Source organism: Trachypithecus francoisi, unplaced genomic scaffold (genome assembly GCF_009764315.1).
Source record: "Trachypithecus francoisi isolate TF-2019V2 unplaced genomic scaffold, Tfra_2.0 Lachesis_group9, whole genome shotgun sequence".
In the NCBI taxonomy this organism is placed as follows: domain Eukaryota; kingdom Metazoa; phylum Chordata; class Mammalia; order Primates; family Cercopithecidae; genus Trachypithecus; species Trachypithecus francoisi.
The window spans coordinates 11,674,966-11,698,086 of record NW_022681474.1 but is presented as its reverse complement, the minus strand read 5'-3'; the positions used below and the strand labels follow the sequence as shown (position 1 = coordinate 11,698,086).

The window sequence follows — 23,121 nt, the reverse complement described above, 5'->3', positions numbered from 1 at the left end:
CCAAGGGGAAGGCCCTGTTGCTTTAGCTGCTGGTTCAGTCACGTAGCACAGCCCACTGTCTCATTAGGCACCCTGAAAATATTAGATAAATGAAATCAATTTGAACAGAATTAATACCACAGGTGGCAGAATTTGGAAGGCCATGAAAGAGAGACCTTCTCCCCAGGTTGAAAGTCAAGGTCTTTCTTGAAGATAGTTTACCCCAAGAGCCAAGGATTTAAAAGTATGCCCATAATATCCTGCTTTCCAGTTGGTTCAATTTTAAGAACGTTTAAGTTCCTGCCATGTGTTAAGAAGTGGGATGGGAGCTTGACTACTGCCTTGCACAACTCAAGGGCACCTTCACAATATGTCCCATGTCTGTGGACAATATGTCACAATATGTCTGCCTGCATGTGTGCTAGGCAAAGATCCTCACATAGAAGACAGAAGATGCAAAAATAAATGGGTTTGTTGGGGTATTTTGTTTTGTTTTGTGTTTTTCGGAAAGTATCTCACTCTGTCACCCAGGCTGGAGTGCAGTGGTGCAATCTCGGCTCACTGTAGACTCCGCCTCCCCAGACTCAAGCGATTCTCCTACCTCAGCTCCCAGGCCTCCCCCGTCACCAGTAGCTAGGACTACAGATGTGTAGCACCACTCCTGGCTAATGTTTGTATTTTTTGTAGAGCCAGGGTTTCGCCATGTTGCTCAGGCTGGTCTGGAGCTCCTGGACTCAAGTGATCTGCCCACCTCAGCCTCCTGAAATGCTAGGACCTCAGGCGTGAGCCACTGTGCCCAGCTGCAGTTGTTGTCTGATAGGTGGAGAGTTACTCCTTGGGATGATGAAATTCTGGAAATGGATGATGGTGACAGTTCTAGTTTGATTCCATGTGACTTAGTATTGAGACTAAGGCATTGAGACTATGGTACACTTAATGCCACCAAATTGTATACCTAAAATGGTAAATTTTATGCTATATATTTACCATGATCAAAATAAACAAAAACAAATGAGAAAAGTCCTTGAACCCAAAAAACTCACAGACCCAGGTGGTAAAGGGTGTAAAATAAAATAAGTGCAATGTATAAATAGGCATCTGCCACCCTAAGATCGCAGAGTGGGGCATGACTGGTTGGCACAGGATGCTGAAGTATCAGTAGATACTACACATTGGATGAACAGGGAGCTTTGAGAGGGATGGTAGTACACTGAGTCTGGGAGCAGGGCTAAGAGTTCATTGGCTGAATAGACCCTAGTATCCTCTGGATTACCCTTAGAGGAGCTTGGATCCTGTCTCTCTTGGTCAAGAAGCCTCCATCCACATGGAGAGGGTGGATTTGGAAGGGAATACCAAACAAGTAGGAAGAAAGGGCATTTCTAAAACCAGAAGACTGTCTGCTGGCCAAAGAAGGGTAGAAGAGCCAGAAAGGAGACCGGAGGTGACCCTGGCAGGGTGAGAGGTCCTACAGCGGTTCTTCTGGAGGCCAGTCCAGCAGTGGGTTGGGAGTCATGCATGGGCAGGGAAAAGGACTTTAAAATTAAGTAATATCAAGGAAACCCTGTCCCTCCCTGACTCATCTTACAGGCCCCACTCTTTTCCTGCCATTGAGAAATAAGGGCTGTAAAACTTAGTGATAACCTGGTTCTTGGGAGTTTGATTACAATCACCTGCTTTGGAGAACAATCATAGGCCTGAGGGGAAAGGTTTCTAGTAAAGTGTATGGCAGATAACCAAGAATTTTTCTTCCCCTTTCAGGTGAATATTTTAACCCAATATCCACATTTTTCTAACCAGAAATGAAATTGCATGGTGCAAAAATTACTCTTATATTAGGGGAGCAAGAGGACAGAAGATTTGAAATTGGAACATTGCTAAAAAGTCCAAATTTGTTACATCCCAGTTATACTCCCAGGCTTCCAGAAATATCTGGAGAACAGCAATTTATGGAGAGTTCTGTCCACAGACGCAGTATGTTTCAGACTTCTGTCTGCTCCTCAGTGAAAGAATCACAGAGGCTTAAAAGCAAATAGTCGCAAGGGACCCAAGAGTTAAAAGAGTCTAGCTTCCTCATTATAATAGAAACACCACCATACCATGTGCACACTGCTTGGGCATTTAATAAATGTTGGCTTTGGATTGTTTAATACAATAACTCTATAAAGTGGGCATTTTATTATTTCCATTTTGTAGATTTTAGAAATGAGGCTCAATGAGATAAAATGAGATGCAGTGCCTGGGTCACATTGTCAGAAAATGGGAGCCCAGTTTTTAAACCCATATCTTATAACACACTACCCATTGCTCTTTTTATTTAAAAAAAAAAAAAAACTTTCTGCTCATAAAAGGTAGAATTCTTAACTTTAGATAATTCAGAAGAGGATAAGGAGGAAAATAAAGGGCATTTAACATAAAATTGGAATCACACTATATACATACATTTTATAATTTATATTTTTATATAATATATCATGAACATTTTCCCATGCTTCAAGATATATACACTAAGATAGACTATATTCAGGGCCACAAAACAAACCTCAACATATTCCAAAGAATTGACATCTTATAGAGTGTGTTCTCCAATCACATGGAATCAAACTAGAAATCAATAACAGAAAGGTGATAGGAAAATCTCATAACACTGGAAAACTAAATAGCACATTTCTAAATAACCAAGAGGTCAAAGAGGAAGTCTCCAGATAATTTTTTAATACATTGAACTGAATGAAAATGAAAAATCAACATATCAAAATTTGTGGCACTCAGCTAAAGCAGTGCTGAGGGGCAAATTCATAGCACTAAATGAATATATTAGAAAAAGGAAAAATTCAAATCAAGCTTCCACCTCAAGAACCTAAAAAAATAGTAAATCCAAAGAAAGCAGAAATAAGAAAATAAAAACCAAACTCAATGAAATTGAAAACAGAAAAACAATAGAGAATATCAATCAAGAACTAGTTTTTTGATAAGATCAACAAAATTGGTAAACTTCTAGCAAGACTGACAAAGGAAAAAAGAGGAAATTACAAATATCAGAAATAAAACAAGGATATTACCATACACCCTACAGACATCAAAAGGATATTCATGGAATGCCACAAAAAACTCTATCCACATAAATTTTGACAACTTAGATGAAACAGACCAATTCCTTGAAAAACATAAACTATAACAACTCACCAAATATAAAGTAGATAATTTGAATAGCCCTTTAACTATTAAAGAAATTTAATTTGTAATTTTTAACCTCCGAAAAAAGGAAATCTCCAGGCCCAGATGGTTTCCCTGGAGAATTCTGGATTGCTTCCAGGTTTGGGCTATTGCAAATAAAGCTACTACACATGTTGTGTACAAGTTTTTAAACAAATACAAACTAAGGATAAGTGCAACAACCTGGATGGGTCTTAGTGAATTATGTACAGTGAAAAAAGCCAGTCCCAGGAGGTTTCACACATATTATTCCATTTATAACAATCTACAACAATCTTGAAATAACAAAATCATAGAGGTGGAGAACAGATTAGTTGTTTCCTGGGGTTAAGGTGAGAATGGCACAGGAAGAAAGTGGGCATGGCTACAAAAGGGCAACACAAGTGATCCTTGCAGTGGTGAAAATGTTCCGTTGCTTGACCATATTAAGGTCAATGTCCTGGTTGCTATCTTGTACTGAAGTTTTGCAAACTGCTCCCCTCTGGGGAAATTGGTGAAACATACACAGGATCTCTGCATTCTTTCTTAAAATTCTTTCTTAAAAGATAAAATATTTAATTTTAAAAAATTAAAATAAAATGGGACTCACACTAAACATACATTTGTATTTTATAATTTTTAATATGAGCATTTTCTCATTGTGTAAAATATTTTTATGTATTATATTTTTTGACATCTTTATACATTACTGTGGGTGTACTATAATTATTTGATTATTTCTTTTCCTTATGGGTTTGGATTGTTTCCAATTTTTTTATTATTATGAAAACTGATGAGAAGAACATCCTGGAGCCCTTTTCTTTTAGAAATAAAAAATTGTTGAGATATAAATCACATACCATATAATTCACGCATTTAAAGTATACAGTTCAACATTTTAAAAATAATTCAGTGTTGTACAACCCTCACCACAATCTAATTTTAGAATATTTTTGTTCTGCTAAAATAAACATCATACCCATTAGCAGTGAATCTGCATCTTCCCAACTTTCCTACTCCAAACCTAAGCAACCCTACTCTATTTTTAGCTCCATAAATATGCCTATTCTTGATTTATATAAACAAAGTCATAGGATGTGGTCATTTGTGCCTGGCTTCTTTCACTTAGCATAGTACTTTTAAGGATCATCCATGTTGCAGCAAATATCACTACTGCATACCTTTTTACAGCAGAATAATATTCTACTGTATGGATAGATCGCATTTTATTGATTTTTTCAATAGTTGGTGAATATTTGACTCTTTTCACTTTTCAGTTAGTGTAAATAGTACTGCTATAAACACATACAATTTTTCTGTGTTGTCACATGTTTTCATTTTCTTGGGCATACACTAAGAGCGGAATTGCTGGGTCATACAGTGACCCTATGTGTAACTTTTTAACCTGGTGCCCATTTCTAATTATTTCTTGAAGACACTCTCCTAGAAATGAAAATAATTGGTCAAAGCACATAGTCACCTTTATGGTTTCTGATTCATATTGCCAAATTACACATCTAAAAATTGTGCCAACTTCTGCTCTCACTGTCATGCAGGACGATGCTTTCATGGTACAATTATGAACTCCAGAAGGTCTCTGTGATCTGATCCTCAGTCATCTGGTCTCAGTTTAGGCCCATGGGACTCACGAGGCAGACCCCTCCTTTTCTAGATCAGGTTTTGTGAAGGAGCCAGAAGACCTGGTTCTCACAAGCCTGCTGCTTGCTGGCCATGTAACCTTGAGCAAATTGTTTCCTCCTCTGCAAAAGGAAGGCAATACCCTCCTGCCTACTTCACTCAGACGTTCTAAGGATCGATGTAGCAATGTAGTGTAGACATGCTTTTGTAAAGTGGACACACCCAGACAGGAATAAGTCTTGTCCAGGGAATATTTTTTGACAAACACTGCTTAACTGGTTTGTCTTCTGAGTGTCACAACTTTTGACAGAACTTGGTAGTTGGAGGTCAGTGGTTGGTTGGTTCAGGTATATCTACTTTCACAGAACTTGAGAACAAATATTTCTTTTTGTCATATGAATTTGATTGCACTGCATGATTTTGATGTGCTATTTATTAAGCTGAACAAGACACACACACACACACACACACACACTACCACCACAGTGGCCAAGTCAAGGAGGGACAAAGAAGGTGAAGGTGCCCTTGAATCTATTCTTCAATAGTGAACTTTTTGTTATTACTGATAAAAGTTCTTCCTTCCATTGAAATGAAACGTGCCCCCCACAGAAATTCTCATCGGTAGTCTTTGCTTGACCTTCAGTCCTGTGGCCATGCCCCATTGCAAAGTTTTTCTCTAAGACTGTTCCCACAAGCCCAGTGCCTTCCTCTGCAACCAGGAGGACAGTGAGGTCCCCCTGGCCAGCTGATGGCCCCCACACCGAGCCCAAGGCCACCTATGCCTGCTCCCTGGTCAGCATGCTGGCATCTGGACCACTGGACATTTTTCCGTTGCTTCATGGGAGGTCCTGGCTAACTTTGGAATGAGAAGACAGAAGAGGCCACTATGACCAGAAATGAGCCAGTGACCTGGAATCAGGGGTTGTGGCCTCACTGGGTGCTGATGAGCATCTGGCCTAGGGCCTGGGGATGAAATGCCACCAGGTGCTCCCCAAGAAGCTGTGTGTGTTCAATGGAGAAGGTCTGAATCTTACTCAACTTTCTTTACTAGACCCAGAGGTTTATTTGAGAGGAGAAGAGATTTAATTAAGTAAGATTAGCTGCTAGGTAGTAAGTGCCTCCTGTGTTTCAGCACTGTACGTAGGTCATCTTTAATCCTCACAGCAATCTCCCAGGTAGGCATCACCATCCATTTTGCAGATAAAGAAACTGAGACTCTGCAAGTTTAAGTCACTTGCCTGAACCCATAAAGCTGGGGGCAGCAAAGCAGCCTTCGCAGTCAGATCTCACAGACTCCAAAGCCCACACTTTCCTCATTTCATGATCACGTTGTCTGTGGGCTGGAGCCCCACATCCAAGCGCTGCCCGAGCCCGCTGTGCAAAGGGTCAGCCCAGCATGAACGGAGGTTCCTGGAGCCAGCAAGGACCCTGCCCAGGGCTGGGTTCAAAGCACCAGCTTTAACAGCTGTAGGAGGGAAAGCAGTGAGTAAATGTGCTCAGAGTCTCAGTCCCAAAAAGGTGGACATGGCCCCACCCATCTGAGCCGGAGTCCGCCTCCCAGTCCCTGGGTGGCTTGGGTCTTCTTGTGTTTATTCTGGCTTCTCGCCTTCTCCCCTCTTCCCCTGCAAAGCCCTTTGTGTAATGGGTTTTTCCTTCCAACTCAATCTCAAGGATTGTTTAGCCAAGGACGACCCTTGAGCCTCTCTGGGGGTGTTTGTTTTTGTTGAGAGGAAGCGCTAGTTATGAGTCACTCCACCAACAGCGTATCCGAGAGCAGGCCCAATGCGGTAGGGCCCGTGCTCTGCTGATTCGCAGCCGTCCGGGGTCAGCCCAGCCTGACCAGCAGCTGTGGGTCACCAGCCAGAGTCGTCACGGGGCGGGTTGTTAGGAGCAGTGTGTGGCAGGCATGACCCTCCTGGTGGGGGACAGAGGGGACCGTCCCCAGGGAAGGGAGCCACAAGGCAGACCACGAGCTGGACAGAAGTCGGGAACACAGGCTGAGGAAAACCATTGCAGTTCTGTTCTGGGAGCCCAGCATGCCAGAGCCAAGGACCCTCTCCTGAAAGACAGTGCAGCCAACAGAGGCATGGCCCCACCCGGGCAGGAGGGCACTGGCTGGCTGAAGGTACTGGTGGGCTGATCTACCCGAGGGACTTGGCAAGGCTAGAGGAGTCGAGGCCAACCTGCAGCTCTGGGCGTCCTGGACCACATGCCAAAGCCTGTCCAACCATTAGGAAAACTAAGCATCACAGCGTTGTCACCATACCGAAGTCACAGAAGCCTCCCTCTCCAGGTGTGTGATGACCATGAGGACTGGCCCTGGTTCTTCCTGCAGGCCTCACCTGTATAAAGAATGTCTGTCTTCTATCTACCACCCTCCCAAGGATGGGGTCGAAGGCAGAAAGAAGCATAAGATGGATTTTCTGCCCTCTAGAGATGTGGACTGAAAATGGGAATGAAAACATGGATACACAAAACAGACAACAAGGCAACGCTTTCCATTGTTAACGGTGTGAGTGACAGAGCAGCAGTGTGGGTCAGTGCCTGGTCAGCCACAGCTGAGTCTTCTCCTGCACTTCAGCACCAGCCCTGCCCACACCAAGTCCTGAGCATCACACTGCACCAGGAGTTCTGACATGAACAATGCCCAGTAATATTTCACAATCACCCCACCCTTTTATGTTCTATCTGTCCTTCTCGGCAGGTATGGGCCGGGCACTGCCCTGCCTGCTTTTAACAGATAAAGAGATGAGCCCAGAGGAAGAAAAGCCCATAAATGTTCACAACGTCACTTGCTGAGTCAAAGCACAAACATCTGACATTCTCCCCTCTCTGGCTGCCAAAGGAGAGAACTGGGCCTGACTGGTTAGTTCCACCCCATGAGAGCTCCCAGAAATGCCCTCCTAAGGACTGGTTCCCCTGCCCATGAGCCTGCAGGCACCTAGCCCAGCCACCTAAGAACACACAGGCCTCCTCCAGCAGCCAGTGTGTCTGGGAGGAGGTGACCCTTTCTTTGTGGCCCACGTGCTGGTTTCTCGCAGCACAGCTGGGCTCAGTTACACTGGATTATGGGCATTACAAGCACCAGCCTTAGAAGCAAAGGCACAATTGCCCCCCACCCCCGCCCCACAGGCATTGTTCCATCTGCTGGAAGAATGAATCAATAACACTGTACTAATCCCAGAAGCAGGGCTGCCATGTTCAGTCTGACAGGTTGCACACTGCACAACTGCAGGGGGCACCAGCCACATGGTGACCTGCCTGGAAGAATTTATAATTTAACGAGGACAAACAAATCTTAGCATAGATCTCTCTGTACTAGGGACAAAAGGGTTAGAATCAAGCAGACTTGTCAGGGATGACAGTAAATGACAACAGTCTGGGTACAAGGGGCTTGGTCCCAAGCCCAGCTCAGAGAGCAGCTAACTGACCTTTGGCAAGAGCCTCAGTCACATCACTCCCAACAAGAAAAAGCACAGGAAAGCCCTGCGGGAGCATCTAACTGAAGTACTACGTAGCATCATTTTAAAAGTGAAATTCTGGCTGGACTAAAAGCCCTTAGCAGTTCCTTCTGGCTGGGCCGTTGTGCGATTTTTTGATATAAAAGGTGGGATCACCAGGGGCAGAGGAATCAGAGATGGGGGAGAGCAGGAAGAGTGCGCTGGGTGAGCCCTGCCCAAACACTCCAAGAACACGGAAGCAAACACACGCCCTTTGACCACTTCTGTTATTTTTTTCACCCCCTCTCAGGCCGGAACAAAGAGGCTTTTTGTGAGTTTGATGGTGTCTGACTTACTCAGCAAACTTTTCTGTCTCCTTTGCTATGAGGGAAAAAACAAAGCTCTCTGTCCGGTTTGTTAGGTTCTTTTGAAGGGCTTGCTGCTTGGGTTTAGGCAAACAGGAACCCAACTGGCACCGCCCTGGCCAGGGCACTTTCTGGGAGACTTTCCCCAGGCCTCGTCTGGACCCAGGCTGAAGAGGGGGCGGAGAGAGGGGGACACAGAGCAAAGGGAGAGGGCACCCAGCACCTTCCAGGACAGGTGTTATGGCTGATGCTCCTGAGGGAGCTCTACTTAAAGGACCTCACTGAATCTTCACCACCCCTCCGAGGGAAAGGACCGTGCCCTCACTGCCTGGATCAGGAAATGCAGACTGACTGAGATCAAGGACTTTGCCAGCAGTTACACAAACAGGGAGTCCATGCCCAACGCCTTTACTCTTTCCAACCACTAAGCCCACTGCCCCAGAGAGCCCCCACCCTTTGCTCATCCCTTCCTCATCCTCCCAGAACCTGGGATCCGCAGAGCAGGAAGTTCAATAACCAGGCCTGATGTTGTGAGTCAGTCCTGGGGACAGGCATCCTTTCCCCAGCATGGAGGAAAAGGAGTGAGTTCAAATTCCAACTCAAGCAACATAAAAACGCCAAACTCAGCTCACACCTCTGGCTCTGAGCTGCAGGATCCACTTGTGGGGAAGGGGAGACAGCCCAGCTCCCCTCCCTCTCCCTTATCCACACACATACACACACTTACACACACACGAAGACACACACGCACATGCATGCACATACATATGCACATGCACACACACACTCGTGCACACACATGCCTCCTGGCATGCCACAGGGAGATAACACACACAGCCACCTCCCAGTGATCACGGAGCTCTATCTCAGGGTGACGTCACCTCATACACAACTCCCAGTTCACTCTTTAAGTGGCTCATCAAGGGCGTAAACTCTGAGGGTGATGGGGGCATCAGGGTATAGGGATGAAGTCAGTTTAGTGCCATTTCCTATCCGTGCTTCCCCAGAAATAAGAGAGAAAGGAAGGAAGGCCTTTTAAAAGTCCACATTGGAGCCAGTGACTTGTGGCTTTCCCTTGCAGAAAAGCAGCTTTGGCAGCAGGGACCCTCTCCTGGGCCCAGCAATCTCACAGCCCCCTCTGTACACATACACACACACACACACACACACACACACACACAGCTGCAGCTGCAGCACCGCCTAGCTGGCCCCTAAACACTGTAGTGCTGAAGAGACCAAAGATGGAGACACAAACTGTGACCATCATAACCAGTGTGCACTGAATACTCAGCACGTGCCAGGCGACGCGAGGCCCTTTCCACATGAAAAAGAAATTTCCACTTCATTCCCACGACAACTCAACAAGGTAGGAACTGTTAAAAGAAAACTTTAGATGAGTTAAGTTTAAATTAATTGAGCAATCAATTGAGTTTCATTTGAAATGACTTGAGTTTAATTAAGCAAAGGATTCATGAAGTGGGCAGCCCTCAGACCAGAGGAGGTTCCAAGGGCCAAGCTCTGCTCCACAGTGTGGGCAGGGAGTATTTATAGGCAGAAAATGGAAGTGAGCTGCAGAGACAGCTTGTTGGTCACAGCTTGGTTTGCCTCGTTTGAACATGGACTGATCAGCAGCCGCCTGCGATGTATGGAGGCTCAGCTGCTGTGATTGGCTAAGACTCAGCTGTTTCTTACAAAAGTACACTCCTGAGCCAGGCCTGCAGTTCATTTGCTACTAAGGTTACAGTTGGACTCAAAGTGCGGAGGCATCCTCAGACCAAATTTAGTTTAATTTAACCCTACCATTATTCCCATTTTTCAGATGAGGAAAGTAAGGCTCAGAGCTTGGGTAACGCCTCCAAGCTCCCACAGCTAGCAAGTGGCAGAAGAGCCACGGCAAAAATCTGTGCTTTCTGGCCCGAAAGCCCAAGCTCTTCCCCGCTCCGGTGTGGAGCTTCTCTGCCATTTGAACCACCTGTGCTCAGGTGACTCTCGGCCCTATCCTGCTTGACCAGGCCCAGAGCCCACCCCATTCCATCTCCTCCATCCCCGCTTCCTTCCACGCTGTCCCCTGCAGCTTCTTGTTTGTACCACACTGTGGAGTCCAGCCAGGTGATTCACGGAGGGGACAGGAGATGCAGGTACCTCCTGGCTCCTGGATGCTACTGACATTCCAGGGGGCCCCTGAAGATCTGCAGAATAGGGTGGGTATGGGACCCCAGGTGGAGAGAGGGTGTGGGCAACTGCATGATATCACCCCCAAAGATGTCCTCCTCCTGATCCCTGGAGCCTGGGAACACGTGACCTCCCTTTGTGGGGGTGATTGGGTTATGAACCTGGATTTGGAGAGATGACCCTGGGTTATTGGGTGAACCTGGAGTCATCCCAGAAGCGCCTTCTAAGAGGCAGGCAGGACTCAGCGCTGATGGTAGGAGTCGGTGGAGAAAGAAGCAATGCCAGGAGGGGCCTCAAGAGGCCAAAGAGGCAGAAAGATTCTCCCCTGAAGGGTCCGGAAGGAACCAGCCCTACTGGCACCTTGGTTTGGACTTCCAACCTGCAGGCTGTGGGAGCGACATTTATGTGGTTTAAACCACTGTGTTTGTGGCGATTTGTTGCAGCCATCCCAGGTAACTAGTCCACAGAGCACACCAGAACCTTGGGACATATTGGCGATTGTACTAGGTGGCTGGGGCGGCCTTAGCAAAATGCCCCAGGCTGCCGGCTTGACCAACAGAGATGGATGCACTCACAGTTACCAGGGCAGGCAGGGCTGCTTCCTCCAAGGCCTCTGCCCTCAGCTTGCAGAGGGCCGCCCTCCTGCTGCCTCCTTGCACGGCCAGTCCTCCAAGCCACCTGCCCCTGGAGTCACTCTCTGGGAATCCTAATGTCTTCCTGTAAGGACACCCATCAGACTGGCTCAGGGCCCACTCACATGACCTCATTTTAACTTAATTACCTCGGCAAAGACCCACTCTCCAAATACAGTCACATTCTGAGATCCTGGGGGTCAGGGCTTCAACACAGGCATTAGGGAGACACACGGGGAGCCCATCACAGGGAGCCTCCACACTTGGCTTGTTCTCCAGAGGCCCTTGCTTTTCTGGAAGCTTCTAGATATCCCGAGGGGCCCACCTGAGCCCACGCAGTTGCAGCCAGGTGGAACTGGTTGGGGCTTGCCTGGAGAACCGGTTGGGGCAGGCCAGGTGAGAGTTTACCTGCAGGAGGGCAGGAGGGTCCTTGAGAGAGGGCTCAGCCTAGGGGCAGAAGGACCAGGGCTGAGTGAATCTGTCATGCCTGGGGTGACTCACCACACTTCTCTTCCAGGCCAGATCCCCGCCCCCCGGCCTCATCTCTTAGGCCTAGTGGGGCCCCCAGAAGACAGGGGCTGACAGGTGGTCCTGCCTCACGGCAGAAGGGACCGGAAGGCCGCTGTGCAAGGCGCTCAGTGATTTAGACCTGAACCCCTGTGCGTCATTGCTGGGAATCTGTAAATGCCCGCCAGGTGGGTCTGTGCAGGGACATTACCAACAGAGACAGGGGCCAAGGAGATGTGGGTACATGCACCTGTCAGGGTTACCCAGGACTCCAGAGCCTGAAGGTCCCCAGCACCACCCAGGCTGTCTAAGGTACACCTGGCCCAGCTCACATTCCTAAGCCAGCCAAGTGACCCAGAACGCCACCCCCCACCACAGCCTCTTCTCGTTGACCACAGTCTCCTGTCTCCACATGACATCGAAACTATCTCTTCTCTCCTGGACAGGAGAGGAGGAATCTGCACCGGCAAGGGCCAGGGTTCAGACAGAAGACAACGCCCACACCCGCCACTTAGATCCAGAAGATTCCTGTACACACTTGTATGGGTGTAAAATTACTAACTTGGTGGCTAAAGAGGTAAACAAGAGCTCTGAGGGTGTCACCCCTGAGGCTGAGGAAGCAAAGGGAAGAGGTTGGGATTCTTCAAACGTGGAGACTTGGAGGCAGGGGCTGTGGGCCTGGGCCCCTAACCTTGAAGGAAGGGGTGCCAGCTGTGAAGTGTCTGAAGTGGGTGCAAAGAATTTGCATTTGCAGGCACTGGAGAAGCTCAAAAAGAGTCAGCCTCTGCCACTGAAAGGAGCCGCTGCTGCGGGGCGGGGGTGCCCACAGGGAAGGCACAAACGCCAGGCTATGGGTTTCTGCTCAGGATGGGCAAGTATTTTCATGAAAGGCACCTGCATAAAGCATCCGTAAAAGCTGCCCCTTTGCATACTCTAAGCCAGCGGGTTCTCCATGCCTCACCCCTCTTTCCTGAACTCCTCTGTACCCCAATCCACATTCCTAGGACCCCCTAAGGACAGGCTTTGCCCTGGCAACGGTCCTTCTCTACCCAGCTGGCACCTGTGTCCAGGACAGTGGTTGCAGGACCGTGCAGATACAGAAGTTTGCTGAGATCCCACTCCAACCGCCTGCTCTCAGATTCTGAGTATTTCTCTAGTCCCCTCATAAAAACACAACTCACTTTCACACTGAAAGAAAAAGATTGCTTCCTAAGTCCTTCATCCTGCATCTCCACCACCCACCAGGCCCTGCCCAGGCAAAAAGTCTCAGAGCCTTTTAAGATGACCTGAGGACCCCCAACTCTGTCTGTCTCTCTCTCTCTCTCTCTCTCTCTCTTTCCTTCAGCGTGTTTCCTGGCCACCAGCAAGGTCCCTCTTTGGTCTGGGTCGTGGGTGTCTGTAGGACACCGGGAGGATTTAAATGTAATGACCAGCCTGGGGCCCCTGAGAGGGCCTGAGACAGGATTTCCACTGATTGCCAACATGCAATAGGGAACCTAGGAGACAAGCAGGAACTCCTATTCTGTTCTTTTTTTTTTTTTTTTGAGACAGTCTCACTCTGTCGCCTGGGCTGGAGTGCAGTGGCCGGATCTCAGCTCACTGCAAGCTCCACCTCCTGGGTTCACGCCATTCTCCTGCCTCAGCCTCCCGAGTAGCTGGGATTACAGGCGCCCGCCACCAAGCCCGGCTAGTTTTTTGTATTTTTTTAGTAGAGACGGGGTTTCACTGTGTTAGCCAGGATGGTCTCGATCTCCTGACCTCGTGATCCGCCCGTCTCGGCCTCCCAAAGTGCTGGGATTACAGGCTTGAGCCACCGCGCCCGGCCTGGAACTCCTGTTCTTACCCACGCCTCTGCAGAATGGCAGAAACCAGTCAGCCATGAGAGTGGCCTCTGCCATTTCAGAGAGCGGCCGAGGAGTGAGCCAGCCTCAGCCACTGCTATGTGGTGGGTGGCCCTCATCTCCACACGTCGCAGAGCCTGCTAAGCATGGGCCTCAATGGCACAGGCCCAGGAAGCGTTGAGTCCCAGGATTTATTTTTTGTTTTCTGGGACTTTTAAAAGAAAACATTGTCATCAATGACTGCTCTCTAGCGCGTCTCTGAAGAGCGGTCGCCGAAAGGAGCCACTGCCGCAGGGGCGTCCACGGGCCAGGGAAGGAACGAGCTCCGGGGGCTGAGTTTGCTCTCGGAGAATGAGGTTGTCAAAACCTCACTTCACGGGGAAGTCTGGAAAAGACAGTTTCCTGCTTTGTCAATCGTGGGCAGCAGGAAACGGTGCAGCCCCTAGTGAGGATGATTCCAGGAGGGTGTAACGGGGCGACGTATGAAGGGGTAGGCAGTGCGGTGAACCACCCACCTGAGCCATGTAGCTGGCACAGTGGTAATTTCAGAGACCTGGAGAGACAGGGGAGGGATGGTCAGGGGACTTGGAAAAGGAGGAAGGATGTGGGGAGGAGCCCAGTGGGAAGGAGACGCCTCATCACACCCTCCTCCCTCCCAGCCCCACAGGCTCCCGCTGGCTGAGTCAGCCAGAGCCAGACAGCACGAGGTCCCCCATGATGGCTCCCGCTGGTCAGTGTCCTGGTGGGGGGGGTGCACCTGGAGGGGCAATTGGGAAGGCACCCAGGACCCCCCAAAAACCCCTGGGCAGCCCCAGCTTGCACTGCAGGGAATCTGCCGTTCAAGATGGCTGTTAGAAAATGGAGATTCTACCTCCCAGGTGACCCCAAGGGCTCTTACCCAGAGTCCTGAATAGACACAGCCCAGCCTAGGAGTCCTAAAAGGAATTCTAGAGAGACCGGGATGGTTGTAAGGGCCTGGGAATGATCTGTGCCATTCGGTGGAGACCCAAGTGCCCTCAGAGTGACCCAAACCTCAAGGCTGAGAACAGCTCGAGGTTCGCCTGGACTTATCCCTGCTCCCCCACAGATCCTCGGTGCACCCTGGGATTTCCAGAGCCACGTGGATTTTAAGCCCCATCCAGGGTGATCCTGTGACACACAGGGCTCAGCTTCCCATGGGTCATTTCCCTCCAAGACCACCTTCCTCCCCAGCTCACGGTCCACATCCACAGAGCCACACACCTCCATGGCAGAGCTGAGAGCACGTGGCACAGAGTCAGGGCTGACATTGACCAGGGCACCCTTGGTCTCCCCCAAGACCCATCATATTGTTCCTGGTACTGCCTTTCAATAAAAAGCCCAGGGTCTGAGCAGGGTGGGGCATCTCCCCTCCCGGTCAGGATGAAGGTCAGAGCTGAATTTGCTCAGTTCAAAACCAAAAACAGCCCTGAAGGAAAATGTGTTGAGCTTGGCTGTAAGCCAGGTCGTTAAACATGGATTCTGATCACAGATCGTTTCTATTAATTAAACAAATATTTTTCCAGAGCTGTCTCGGTTTCCGCTGTTGCCCTTGGCCTGAGTTGCTGGCGCACCATGCCCCGAAAGTCAGCTCAGATCAGAGGAGAACACACAGAACTTTTGAAGGAACAGCTAAGACAGGTCTTCAAAGCAGAGCAGCTCTGTTCAGAGAGAAGGAACAGGCAAGAAAACACCGGCACCTCCAGCCCTTACAGTCACCAAGCTGTACTTTCAGATTCCTGCTGACACAATCTCTCTCTCTCTCTCTCTCTCTCTCTCTCTCTCTCAATCTCTCCCTCTCGGAATGCATAGTCCTTCTCCCTGCATCCATCTCTAAATCCACACCTGCACACACAAATAAGCACTCTGGCAGTGCAGTTACTATTCCAAGTTTGGAGACTCACGTGTGTGTGTGTGTGTTTCCTGCTGAAGTAGAGAGAAAAGGGCCAGGCAGAATGGGCCCTAGGTCCCCACGTGACATACCCCAGCAGGAGTCCTTTGCTCCTTCGAAAATGCAATTACCACAAACTTCCCTCACCCTGGACCCCGGTTCCAAAGAAACGCCCATGCACACGTTTTGCTACAAGTTCAGGATGTTCGTGAACTTTCTGAAGCCCGCCAAGAGCGCACTGCAAGTTCCAAGTTTAGAAGTCCTGGGGAGTCAGGAAGAGTTTGAAGCCTCTAAACTATCAGCAGAACTGTCAAGCGCCCAAGGCTTATCCTCTCTCAGCAGCCCCGAAGCCCGCTCAACTGCAAGCACTCAGCATCTAGAACTCCCGTCATGCCCCAGTCCCGAGGTGTCCTTTTACACTCCAGACCCCCTGGCCTTTCTCAGAAAATGCTCTGCGCTGCCCTGTCCTCATTTGTTGCACAAGAGTAGAAGCCACAGCGATGCTAACCAGGCCTGCTGCACACAGCCCCCTGCTCCAGGTCCAGGTCTGCACCAACATCCTATGCCCGTGCACACATCTGCAATCTTGAACCCCAGATACCTTGTCTATGACCTGAGACAAGGGAATTGCATCAGCAGCTTCACACTCTTTTCTTTACGTTTTTAGATTTGGAGTCTCTGTCACAGGCACAGGCTGTGGTGAGCCACAATTGTGCCATTGCACGCTGCACAGGCTGGAGTGCAGTGGCACAACCACAGCTCACCACAGCCTCGAACTCCCGAGCTTAAGTCATGCTCCTGCCTCTCAGCCTCCTGAGTAGCTGGGACTACAGGCCTGCATCACCACGCCAGGCTAATTTTTAGATTTTTTTTGTAGCAACAGGGTCTCACTATGATGCCTATGCTGGTCTCAAACTCCTGGGCTCAAGCAATCCTCCCACCTTGGCCTCCCGAAGTGCTGGGATTACAGGTGTGAGTCATTGCACCTGGCAACACTTTTTTTTTTTAGCCAAGAGCCCTTCTGATGGAATTTCATGAGTTAGGCCAGTCTATAAAGCACAGCCAAGCAGCCAAGCAGCAGTTGAAGAGGGGATGGGAGAAGACCCCGCACTAGCCCCCAGGTCTCTGAGAAGCACAACTGGAAGACTCTAGCCCTCAGCCTCCTAAATGCCCTGAGGCTGAGTCATGTTGTGACACTGGGATTTCTCAGGGACCCTAGACCTAAACATCTCCCTCCCAGCCAACCCACAAACCCTGTGCCATGCACAAAACCAACACTCTCCAATCCTTCTTTCCAGATCATTCTGTGGTATGTAATCTAACAAACTAGCCATGCTTAAGGGTTCAGAAGGAGTGACTGGGTTAATGAGCTGGTCCAACCCCTCCAGGAGGATTTTGCATTTGTAATGGAGATCACCTTACTCCAAGGGAGAACTGTTCAAATATATTTTTTGCGTGTTTTTAAATTTCAAAAGTAAGGTATGATTTTGATAAGCCATGACTGTACTATAGAAAGATCTTGTTTAGGAGATGAAAGTGGCCCCTGCCTCCCCCTCCAAATCCAAGCCTTTGAGGTAAAGCAATATTTGAATGACAGGCACGGTGGCATTTGTGTGCAAGGAGAAGACTGGGTACCACCAAGTCCTGGGAGTAGATGCTGCCTCCTCCCGTGGCTCTGCCTGCGCAGATGCCACCAGGAACCCTCCCCAGGGGCACAGGAGTGAAGCTACGTGGACTCTATGCCCGGCTCCCTGAGCAGGTACAATTCCGAGCACCTCAGGCTGCTCCTCTCTGGCTCCTGCCACCTTCCTGAGATAAAGGGTCAACCCTCAGCTGACCTCACAAGGGTGGGAGCAAAACCATAAAAGGATAAGACATCTCCGGATTAGAAAGTGATGACTGGGCTGGTGAATGCCAGACCATCTGGGGCTGGATGATAAGCAAGGTCCTTATCACCAGGGGTCAGGGGTCTCTTGGCCGTGGGCGGCAGATACTCATTCCTTCAACACTGTTCTAGGGGAGAAGAAAACAAAAACCAATGCTCCAAGGAGCTTTTGACTTATTAATAGTCGGGCTGGCAAGATAAGGACTTAGAGGTTCAAAACTCCAATGGCTTCAAGTCCAGGCCACGCGGCTGAGTGGTCTCTGCTGGAACATCCTTGGTGGTGGGAAGCTCTGCGCCTGGTGCTGGAGGAGGCCTGAGGGTCAGCAGATCTTCCTCCAGGGAGCCACTCCTCCTCCCCTGCAGCATGCAGCACTCACCCCGCAGGCTTCTGCCTGGCTGCCCCCATACGGGATCTTCCAGAGCAAACCCAGGGGTTCCCTGCTCCCAGCCCTCGGTCCTGCCACTGCACCCAATAAAACATCCCCGTCTCACATGAAAACAGCCCTCTGAGGAACCCAGTGTCTTTCCGGTGGGAGGTTCCTCTCTAACACCAGGACTTCCCTTGGGGTCTGCTCACCCAGGCTTCTGTCTCCTCGGCATGTCCTGTTTTCTGAGCCCAGGGAATCTGGGGGCACGTCAGATCTCAGTGTTGGGGAGCTGCCGCCAAACAATGCAGCAAAGCCGGTTTCTTTTCAAAGTAGAGGCTGTCTCGTTATAATTTAGGGATGAATTCTAACTAAGGTTCCAGAAGGAGGCCCCAGTGTGGAGGGGCCTGTCTCTCCCTGAGCACCTGTGTCTCCTGGCTCCACCAGGCCCCTCACCAAATGGTGTTTTGCATCCTCTTTTCCCTTGGGAGGGTCTGGGAGTGGACAGGGCATGCCTTCCCCTTTCCCCAAAGGAAGGGTAGGAAAGGAGTTCTCTTTGCCCCTGTATTCCAACCACAAGCCAAGGGAGGGCGTCCCGAGACCCCCCGCACTGGGCTGCCTGGATGGGGATGACTGTCCCTGAGGCTGTCAGGAGGCTGTGCGACACATGGCTGGCAAGCTCAGTGTTCCAGGGAAGAGGGCTGAGAGTAGCATTCCTGGGGGTCTCTGGGCAGAACCAGGAGAACCGGCCAGCGCCACTCAACAGCGTGCCATGTGGCATGTCAGGGGGAGTTCAAGGGTCCCCGGAGCTGAGTGGGTGCTGTAGAGGAGCTGGGCTCATCGGGAAGGAGGTGGCCGGGGTGACCACAGCGGGGAGATGCAGGAGGCACAGACAGGCCGGAGGGGCCATCTGCCAATCAGGGAATGCTATAGTGCTGAGGATCCCATATGCCGCTGGGGGTGTTCCTTCAGAGAACTCACCAATGTGCAAATGCAGCCCCCCACCCAAGAAAGCTGGCGCCAGCTTCCCGGGGTGAAGGCGGCACCCAGAACCAGCAGCACCATGTCCCCTCACCATGTCCTCTTTGTCCTGACCCCCAGAGGAGCCTGGGGGGAGGCAGCAGGGGTTAGCCCAGAAGCTAGGAGGGCAGCCGGTAGGGGCAAGGGTGCTGTACAGGGCTGGATGCCACCCCACGCTGCCTCCTTAACCATTTGCCCCCAATGCCTGACTGGGGCCCCAATCCTCCTCCACTGGGGAAGGAGTCAGTGCCCTCAGCCACCTTCCTGGAGGCAAGCTGCTGCCCAGAAGGGAAAGGTGAAGCCACTGTCCCCAGGAAGGAGACTCGGCTGCCTTCATACCCTCAGGCCGTGCCAGGGCACAGGAAGAGTGCCCACCTATCTGGCAGAGGCACCTCTAAGGCTGCCTTCCTCTGGAGAGCCCCTGACATCCCCTCAGAGGAAACATGTTCTCTGGAACCCGTGCAGCACTGGGCCGTTCCTGAGCAACTGAGCAGGCTCAGGCGCCGCGGTTCCCGCCCTCCATTCAGCTCCCAGTTGCCCTGGACAAAGAGCGAGCGTATCTGACACATCAAAAATCCTCCAAAATATTTACTGAATTGGATTTAAAACAAGGAGGGCACTGCCTGAGGATAGCTCTGGTGTTCTCAGCATCACAGAATCGACTAGCTCTCTGTCTATTTTGCAATTTATACATGATAAGGCATCCTGTCTGAAATCCCTGTCTTGGAAGTGGGAGGGACCTCGGAGGCTGTGGCTGTTGTCACGATTATTACTTGTTTCTGAGTGTTTGGGCCCAGATAAATCACAGATGATTAAATCTACAATTCTCTCCCAAGTCTTCCTTAGAGGGGAGATGTGTCCTTGCAAACACAACTCAGCTTTATGAAAGTATGTGGTTTTTTGTTTGTTTGTTTGTTTGTTTTTGAGGCAGAGTGTCTCGATCTGTCGCCCTGGCTGGAGTGCAATGGTGCAGTCTCAGCTCACTGCAGCCTTGACGCCCCCAACTCAAGTGATCCTCCTGCCTCAGCTTCCTGAGTAGCTGGGAACACAGGCATGCACCACCACACCTATCGAATTTGTGTGTTTTTTGTAGAGATGGGGTTTCACCACGTTGCCCAGGCTGGCCTCGAACTTCTGGGTTCAAGAGATCCTCCTGCCTCGGCCTCCCAAAGTGCTAGGATTACAGGTGTGAGCCACCGGCCGGTACACATTTTATTAAGTGCACAAGCTTTTTGATGGGTCTCCCCCTCAACGGAGAATGTCTTGGTGTATTGCTTCATAAATTGAGAATAATATGCTAGCAAATATTTTAGCGTGTAGACCCTCCACGCAGATATGCACCAATCATTGCCATCTCTGAATGTTTTATCTCTGATTAAGTGGCGTGGGTTTTTTTTACTATTCCCCAAAATACACCCTGCCTCGGGGAGCACTCACTATTAGGGTAGCTGAGGGTAACCTGGATCATACAAATATTTAATCAAACTGCAGCTTCTGGGAATTCCAAGTGTGGGTGACGCAACCTCCCTCATAATGAAAATCTATTACCCCGATCCTGTGCCTCCTCCCGCAGACCTCCACGTGCAGGCTTTTTCCTTACCACACACATGCTGTCTGGAGAGGAAGCCAAGAGCCCTCCCAGAGGGGAGACTGTGAAGGAACCGAATGTCTAAATAAAGTCAAATCTTCTCTGTGCACCTTGTAATCATCATTCAAAGAACATTGCACACATACCCTCCTGCTCTATATTAAGTACACCTTCCCTGCTGGCTCAAAACAACCTCGAGGCTTGGGGGGAGGCACGGCCATAAATAACGCGTGCTTTAAGCCGGCTCTAATTTAACTGCAGTCTTTGGCGAGGGGAAATGCAAAGAATATTTAAACAATGACACACAACCAAAACTAACAGGCAGGGCTCAAAGGAGTTCGTCATTTTTTTTTCCATCTAAAATTAAATTTCATGGATTTTTTTTTTTTTTGGCAGAACTTTGATTCAATTGCTTCAGGTTCTTGTCTGAAACAGATTTGAGTCCCTCTCTCGTCTCTCTCTCTCTCTCTCTCTGACGCTCTGATCTCTCAGAATCTCTGTCTCTGATCTCGCTAACTCTGTCTCTGTCTCTCTGTCTCTCTGATCTCTCTTTCTGACTCTCTCTGTGTGTGTGTATGTGTCTCTCTCTCCCTCCCCGCACCTCCGGCTCCCCCAGCTTTATCTCCAGTGTGTGTGAGACAGGAAAGGGTCAGCGTGGGGGTGAGGGGATGGGGAGTAACTGCAAGATGGAGGAGTGATGGGTTGACATTGTTCAGAGATTAGAGATTAGAGATCATTGGAAACAATTTGGAAATGCTCTTCTGAGGGCTTTGGACTCCTTGAAAGAAATATATTCTATTTTGTTTAAAACAGCCTTGCGATCAAGCAATCAAACCACAGCTGCTTGTTGAGAATAGCGGGAAAAAGGAAACATGATATTGACGCTCAGAGAGCTTGGCTGGAGCTCCAGAGACCAGGGAAAATCTTCAGTGGCCAAGAGCATGATACCTTACGGTGAGGCACAGACCGGACCAGACCACATCCATCTTCCTTTCCTCAAAGCTGAGACAGTCCCAGAAGGGTGGGACCCAGAGAGGGGCAGATACAGGCCACATTCTACATCCGGAAGTTGACACACCCATCCCCGTAGAGGACTATCCTGGGTCCAGACCTGGCAGAGAATGCAGGGAGACCCTCTGGGAGGGGCTTGCCCAGGGCGGTGGACTCCGTCGTGTGGAGGGGGTCAGATGAAGCCTGCACGGGGTCACCTCTCTCTGTCATTCAGCTGTGCGTCTGGGGGCACCTGCTGGTATATGCAGGGTGCGCCATGGAGGGTGTGAAAATGAACTCGAGAGTTTGAGCCTCAGGTTCCCAGAGGACTTCGCTCATGTCCCGTACAGTCGCTCACCCTGCAACCTATGTGTTTACAGAATTCTCCAATCTGACGTTCAGATCTGACTATATCTCCTGAGCCCCCAGCCCAGGCCCTGACCCGTGCCCGGCATGCAGGGGCTGGATGAATAAGACAGAGTCCAAGCCTACAGGACTAACGACCCTGCCTGGGGGTAACACGGGCCCTCAAAGCCTTGATGTCCAGCGATAGGACGGTGTCATCCACTAATTGGGGAGCCACAGGCCCTCCGGAGGGGTGAGGGTGTCCGGAGGGTGCATGAGATGCTTCGGAGGGAAAGTGACTTCCCAGGAAACCCTTGGAGAAGGCTGGGAGCCTCCACCACAGAGAGGGGAGGAAGAGGGTCCCAGGTGAGGAGAAAGGAATGTGGGGTGCAGGAGCAATGGGGACAGGCGGCCACATAGTGCTGGAGCAGGACGTTCGCGAAGAAGCCAGGAGGTGACGAGAAGGGCCCTGGAGCAGGTGCTGAGGAGGCTGGACCCCCCGTGGGCTGTGTCCCTCCTGCCTGTGCTGTGGTCATCACACTGCCAGTGACTGCAGCAGGAGTAACGACGCCCGGCTTCATTGTGGGCCCAGCACCAGACAGGCATTGCTTTAAACCGTTTTCTGGAATTAATCATTTAATCCTCACAAACACTCTGTGGGGAGATCCCTCTATTTTACAGATGAGGAAACCAAGTCTCAGAAATGCTGAGCTGGTGTCCCAAAGTTGAGGAGCCCAAGATGGCAGAATGACTCCAAGCCCCACCCCTCTCCTGGCGTCCCCCCATCCCCGTCCTCCTCTCCTGGTGTTACCCACCAGGTCCTCTTCACCTGGCGTTCCCGCCCCAGGTCTCTACCTCCTGGTGTCCCACCCAGGCGCACTCTCCTGGTATCCCCCCCAGGTACCCCTCTCCTGGTATCCCCCCAGGTCCCCCTCTTCTGATGTCCCCCCAGGTCCCCCTCTGCTGGTATCCCCCCCAGATCCCCCTCTCCTGATGTCCCCCCAGGTCCCCCTCTCCTGGTGTCCCCCCAGGTCCCCCTCTCCTGGTGTCCCCCCAGGTCCCCCTCTGCTGGTATCCCCCCAGGTCCCCGTCTCCTGGTGTCCCCCCAGGTCTCCCTCTGCTGGTATCCCCCCAGGTCCCCCATTCCTGGTATCCCCCCAGGTCCCCCTCTCCTGGTGTCCCCCCCATGTCCCCCTCTGCTGGTGTCCCTTCTAGGTCCTCCTCTCCTGTGTCCCCCCAGGTCCCCCTCTGCT

The 23,121-nt window shown here is 50.3% G+C and overlaps 1 long non-coding RNA gene across 1 annotated transcript; it reads right to left on the bottom strand.

Moving 5' to 3' along the window:
- Positions 1-13,943: 13,943 nt before the first annotated feature.
- LOC117082532 lies at positions 13,944-18,249 on the bottom strand. Its single transcript, XR_004436650.1, has 2 exons — positions 18,138-18,249; positions 13,944-14,319 (listed from the first exon to the last, which is right to left on the bottom strand). It is a non-coding gene; the product is annotated as an uncharacterized LOC117082532 (long non-coding RNA).
- Between the last annotated feature and the right edge of the window lie 4,872 nt (positions 18,250-23,121).